General features: G+C 39.9%; 1 protein-coding gene across 3 annotated transcripts in view; it reads left to right on the top strand.

The window, feature by feature from the left end:
* Positions 1–4,622, top strand: part of klhdc8a (kelch domain containing 8A) — a 103,398-nt gene extending 98,776 nt beyond the window's left edge. For all 3 annotated transcript variants that reach the window (XR_011520193.1, XR_011520192.1, XR_011520191.1), the window contains one exon: positions 3,375–4,622. The gene's annotated coding sequence lies outside the window, so the exon portion shown is untranslated. The remainder of the gene's footprint in view (positions 1–3,374) is intronic.
* The last annotated feature ends 1,600 nt before the right edge of the window (positions 4,623–6,222 follow it).

Consider the following 6,222-nt stretch of genomic DNA (forward strand, 5'->3'; position numbering starts at 1 on the left):
TACATCAACCCAGGACTGAATAAACTCAAATAATAGGAACTAATCGTAACACAAAACCATTAGATAAGAAAAGACTGTCTCAGCAAAAGAAAAGAACAGAGCTTTAACACTGAACCCTGTCCTATATAGGCGCTTTATAACATTCCTAGTGTGTGGTCGTTATTATAACGTAAAAGTCAGTCACATACGATGTGGAGAGCCTGAAATGCGACCTACCGAACCGAATTCCTCACGGAACTGGGTCACAAGCTGGATTTCACGCTGTAATGCTGTCTGTCAACTAGTGATGCGTTAGTTAGAGTCGCTGTTGGCAGAATTACTGACTGACACAAAAACAACCCGAATTTTCTCCGAGCCTGACAGTAATAGTCATGTGGACCGTTTCATCAGCCAGGGCTTCGAGATATGTTCCGATTCGCCGCTGATTCTAACCTTACATCCCGTTCCACATTTTGTGAACTTTATAACTCAGCCCAAAGGCAGTGCAGACTGATATTAGCTAAAGGAAGTGAACCACGTCTCTCAGACTTTGCATTTAGGTAGGAAATTGTCTTTAGAAAATGTTAAAACGTTTATTTAGCTTACTCACCTCAGACTGGAGCCCGCCGTGGTGGGGGAGCAGAGTCGGTGGGCTGCATCTAAATCGCGGAAGAGCCACGGTGGGCACAGCCTCCCTCTTGGAACGGAGACGTGCAGAATCGCGGGTGAAATGCTGGTTGCAAACTACAGCACCCGGCGACACCGATTGCGCGCAACCACTGGCACCTAATTTCTAAGTCCAGCGGAAAGGAGTACAACCCCACAGAGCCACCGCAACCATACTACACTACACCTTCTCACCATGCTAACACGATATGGAGCACTAAACCCGAACTACTTTCCTAATTACACTAACAGCCAAACACTAACTAAACTACAATATCCAACAGCCAAGCTAACACTAAATAAGTATGTATAACACTAAAAGCTATGCTAAAGATTAGGATATGCTAATGCTATATGCTAATGCTGAACTACCGCTAACCGCCTACACTCGCTTGCAAATCCAACTCCCAACTCGCCACAAGGCGTGGCCGAGACGCTCGTTGCTTTTATAACTTTGACACAGAGCTGCTACGTAGTACTCTACTGGTTTACGTAGTATCTTACTCTTTAGCCATTGGCTAAATTTTATTCAAAATGACTCAAATTCTATGTTTTAAGCTGAAGGTGGAGCTATACTATGGAATTTAGGCAGAATTTTTAATTTTTAAAGAAAATGCACCAAAATGCTAAAATAATGAATACACACATTTAAAACACTATTAGACACTCATTTATACAGTTCATCAGCAAAAAAAAGTTAATTTAGACGTTACTTGCTCTTTAAAATAGTTATTATTGTTAACAGATGTCAGCTATTGTTGATGGGCTGTTGTTTCTGAGAGGCTAGAGCAATTAAGGTAACACAAGTCATTTATTAGACAATAATTTGTTGGACTTGAAACTACACACTAGAGCTGAGGAAAATAATCAAATAATCGATGCATCGGGATGCGGACATAAACGATTCTGCATCGTAGAAGAGTACGCCATCATCGATTATGGTGGAATGTAGTTTTGTTTTTTTAACGGCGGCACCAGGGCAGCATCCAAATCTGTCAGAGTGAGTGTCCTCCACATTTACCACGTGGTTCCGCCTTAATGTGGTACTGCAGGGCTGAGCGGTTGAGTTGTAACCTGAGACCGAACCGGAACCGAATCAGCCCGACCGGTTCTGTTGGATTTGGGCCGTGAATTATGTTAACTGAGCGGGTTGTCACGCGGCGCGCTCCGCTCGCTCTATCAGCGACTGAGAGAGAGAGAGAGAGACTGTCTGCTCACAAAAGAGAGACGAACAGAGGACGCTCCTCCAAACCGATGCTCCAAACACGCGTTATTATTTTCATAATTTAATTATTATTTCTCCTGGAAGCGCTCAGTCAGACCGAGTGTTGTGATGTCGGGAGATCCGGTCTTGGGGAGGGGGCGGGGTCAGTGACGGCGGCTGCAGCGTGATCATCTGTCTCTTTTATTTAGGGACACAGAGAAGTTAAAAGAAGAGAGAATAGAAGATAGAAGTTCTTGTTCCACTTTATTATTTTGTTCCATGAAGATAAACTGATGTTAAATTCAGCTTAAAGAGAAACTGGGAGGAAGCTTTGGTTCATTTTAAGTTACAGGAGGTCTTGTCTCCTATCTGCTCCTCCAGAGACAGCATGGACATGAGGGTGAAAGGGTGAGGGTCCCACAGGACAGGTCAGTGGAAAGGTTTGTAGTTAGCTGGTTAGTGAAGGAGATTTCAGAAATGAACCACTGGGTTCAAATAAAATAACAAACTCAGTCAAACATTTCATTTGGTGTTATTTTTGACACCCTTCAACTGCAGCATAAACATCTGACTCTAGAGCTGCTCAGAGACATGAAACACTCATATATGAACCCATTATGGATTTTATTATTACATTATGTGTCCTGTAGGTTTTCAGTACTTTTTTAGATTTTGTGAGTTTTTGCAAAGCGTGTTTTTCTCAGCCTGAGGCGTGGTGTTGAACCAGGAAACACATGTTTTACTTTGTTAAATCTTCTTAAATGTTTAAATGTTTTGTCCTAACCTGTTGTGGATGGAGAGCTTTTCAGGGATGGCAGCTTGTGTCACTTACGCTTTTGATTAAAAATAAAAAGCAATTATCTGACATCTTCTATTTATCAATGAAAACAAATCAATATGAAATAATCGTGATGCATCGGGATATCGAATTGAATCGTTGACCCAATAATCGAATCGAATCGGGAGACAAGTGAAGATTCACACCTCTACTACACACAGAAAAAAACTTTATTTTAGGAGAGTGTTTGGTAAGAAGTGATAGTGTGACTGAAGTTATTCTTTATGTGAGGAGGCTACAAGTTAAGGCACGAGTAAGTTGGAATGGTAGCTATAGCCATACGTGACTTAATGGACTTGGGAGGCCTACCAATGTACCGCAACATTAAGTTAATACAACAAAGCAGGAAAGAGAATAGTTTTCTACCAATCCTGTGGTCAAGGTATTGTAGTCATCAGCAGTGTAGTCGATGACAAGTTGTTATTTAAAGCCAGAAAATTGCTCAAACGGATCTCATATGTTCTAAGGGTCGATTTATGTTAACAGATAATACAAAAAGGAAATGTTGGATCAACATTTTATTGTTTTTTAGTGGGGGAGGGTGTAGCACACTGGAATATGTTCCATATGTAAGTAAAAAATCTAAGTAAATAACTTATTGAATTTACTTAGAAAAAATATTTACATATATAATGCAGATTAGTATGAGATTTAACCCTAATATTTGCTTGATATTATGTTTTTCAGGTGGAGGAGGAGAATGTTGCAGAGGATGCTCACATCAACGACAGTTGTGCTTCCATCAGTCAGCCACCCCTGAAGAGACCAAGGACCTCGTGTGCTTTGGTGGACTTGCTTGGAGCTACATTTCCCTCTACTAGTAGCGACAATACTGAACCAAAATCAGAAAATTATCTTGCAGCAGGTGAGATCAAGAAATATAGAGGTGAGGCCCCTTTGCCTCTCACAGAAAATCCTCTCAGTTGGTGGAAGAACCATGAACAAGACTATCCTCAGCTCTCCAAAATAGCAAAGAGTTTGCCATGCATGCCTGGCGCAAGTGTCTCTGCAGAGAGAGTTTTCTCCTCTACTTGTATTAATGTGGCCAGAAGAGTACATTTATTTTGTTCAGGTTGCACATATTCTTCCACTGGTCAAAATTGCAGTGCTGTACTTTATTTTAATGGCACTTTATCTTGTCAGTTTACTGTAAGAAGTTTTCAAGCACTTTATTTTTTGTTTAGTGTATTTTCAGGTAACATAAACAGTGCTGTTTGGATGTTGCAAAGTTGGATATGAATCAAAAATACTAAATGTGAAATTGTTAACATATTTTTTTCATGTTACAAATACTTGACATTTCACTGATATGTGTTTGAGGGAATACCTTATTAATTTATTTTTTATATGACCTCTTTGGATGAGGCAGAGATTAATTTCTCTATTCATTAGCTGTTTCCTCCATTGAAATGCAGATCCCTCAATTTTGCTTTAAATACCTCATGTTAAGCATGCTAAGTATTAGTTGGACTGTTAATGGAATTTTCTTATAATAAATTCAGTCTTAAATATCAGCAATATCGTCTGGCGTTAAGTATCGCAATATATCGTATCGTCTCCCCGTATCGTGATACGTATCATATCGCCAGACTTTTTACCAATACACATCCCTAATATATATATATATATATATATATATATATATATATATATATATATATAGCCATGCCCTGATGTAGGGGTTGGGGGGTGCGTCGACATGGTCGGGACATAGAAGGGGGTGCTCGGCTAAGTAAGTTTGGGAACTGCAGCTCTAGTTTATAGCAGACAACAAAATTATTTTCCACCCAGAATTCACAATCTCTTTCAGATACAAAGGTTCTGATAAACATCTACTTTACATCACACCCCCTCACACATACACACATCACATTCATTTAGCTTGTCATGTATTATAATTAGTTTAGAAAAATAAAATTTTATTTTTTTACTATATACTTGGCTCTGTCTGAATTAATACAAAGTGTGTTTATGGTCCCTGAACAAGCAAAGAATCCTAAACTCTACTGTTTAAACATTCAAAGACCAATCCGGTTGATATTTCATATTTATATGGAATCATCACATCTTGTGTAGATCCACTACAAAAGTGTAACCCTGGACGCAGTTAGATAACTTAAGATCAGGAAAGTTTAGATAGACCAGCAGCTAGGCTCGGCAGGATTACAATAGGAACCAAGGTGGGTGCAAAAGGAAACGGCAGGAGGCAGGAAATGAGCCAAAATAGAAAATATTTAGTTAGAAAAAATGTGAATCGAGAATACAATTTTAACAATACAACACTCAGATTAACAACTCTGAGCCGGCCCAGAAAAATAAACAAAATAAAAACCCCAGTCTTATTTTGGACTCAATAGTTGAGTTGTCCTTTTAGTCGTTAGTCAAGTCAAAGCGTCTTTCAGTTTCAGCTCTCTCTGGTTCAGTGGTTTGAGTTGTTACCACTTGGCGTTCACATTCAGTGAGAAGAGTGATGGGTCTTCAATCGAAGTGTCTTAGGGTTCGGGGCAAAGGCTCGCCATCTCCATCCGGAGAGAATCCCGGAATCCGATCCAGTTCTTAATCGGCGAGGATAAAAACTTAGCCTGCACAATAATAATGAAATTATTGGACATAACTAAAACTCAATTTCTATTTCTTTTCACAGCTATAGCTTAATTTTGATTTGTTATCGAATCGAATTGAATCGTTGACCCAATAATCGAAATCGAATCGGGAGACAAGTGAAGATCCACACCTCTAGAATACATACAACTCAATCTCAGCAAGTAGTATGGGTTTTATACCAACGCTATTCTTTTAAATTCATCCTTTAAATCGGTAAAACCCTACCTGGGTTACCAGAATTAACATTTACAAAAGGACTTTTGTAAACGTACACACAGTGAACCATTAAAAGTACATTTAACATTCAACAAACATTACACTCAGTCAAAATAAAGAGTGCAAAAAGAACTAAAAGTGCTTCCATAAATCAGTGAGTTAACCAAAATAAAGTTTTCACTGCTTTTGAACAGAAAAAGTAGTCCTAGTAAACCCTAGTTTTTATCATCCCCTCAGGTCCAGCGTTCATTTAGTTATCCTCTGTGCCCCAAGTTGCAGCTCCAGCCTCTTGTTCCCCCCAGCCAATATATGTGTGTGTGTGTGTGTGTGTGTGTGTGTGTGTGTGTGTGTCTTGCCCAGTTCAGGTGTGAATGTGTAGGTGTGTGTGTGTGTGTGTGTGTGTGTCAGTGTGTATATGTGTGTGAGTGTATTTGGGTGTCCGTGTATTTGTGTGTGTGTGTGTGTGTGTGTGTGTGTGTGTGTGTGTGTGTCTTGCCCAGTTCAGGTGTGAATGTGTAGGTGTGTGTGTGTGTGTGTGTGTGTGTCAGTGTGTATATGTGTGTGAGTGTATTTGGGTGTCCGTGTATTTGTGGGTGTGTGTGTGTGTGTGTGTGTGTGTGTGTGTGTGTGTGTGTGTGTGTGTGTGTGTGTGTGTGTGTGTGTGTGTGTCTTGCCCAGTTCAGGTGTGAATGTGTAGGTGTGTGTCTGTGTGTGT

The sequence above is a fragment of the Nothobranchius furzeri genome, chromosome 3 (genome assembly GCF_043380555.1).
Source record: "Nothobranchius furzeri strain GRZ-AD chromosome 3, NfurGRZ-RIMD1, whole genome shotgun sequence".
Lineage (NCBI taxonomy): Eukaryota > Metazoa > Chordata > Actinopteri > Cyprinodontiformes > Nothobranchiidae > Nothobranchius > Nothobranchius furzeri.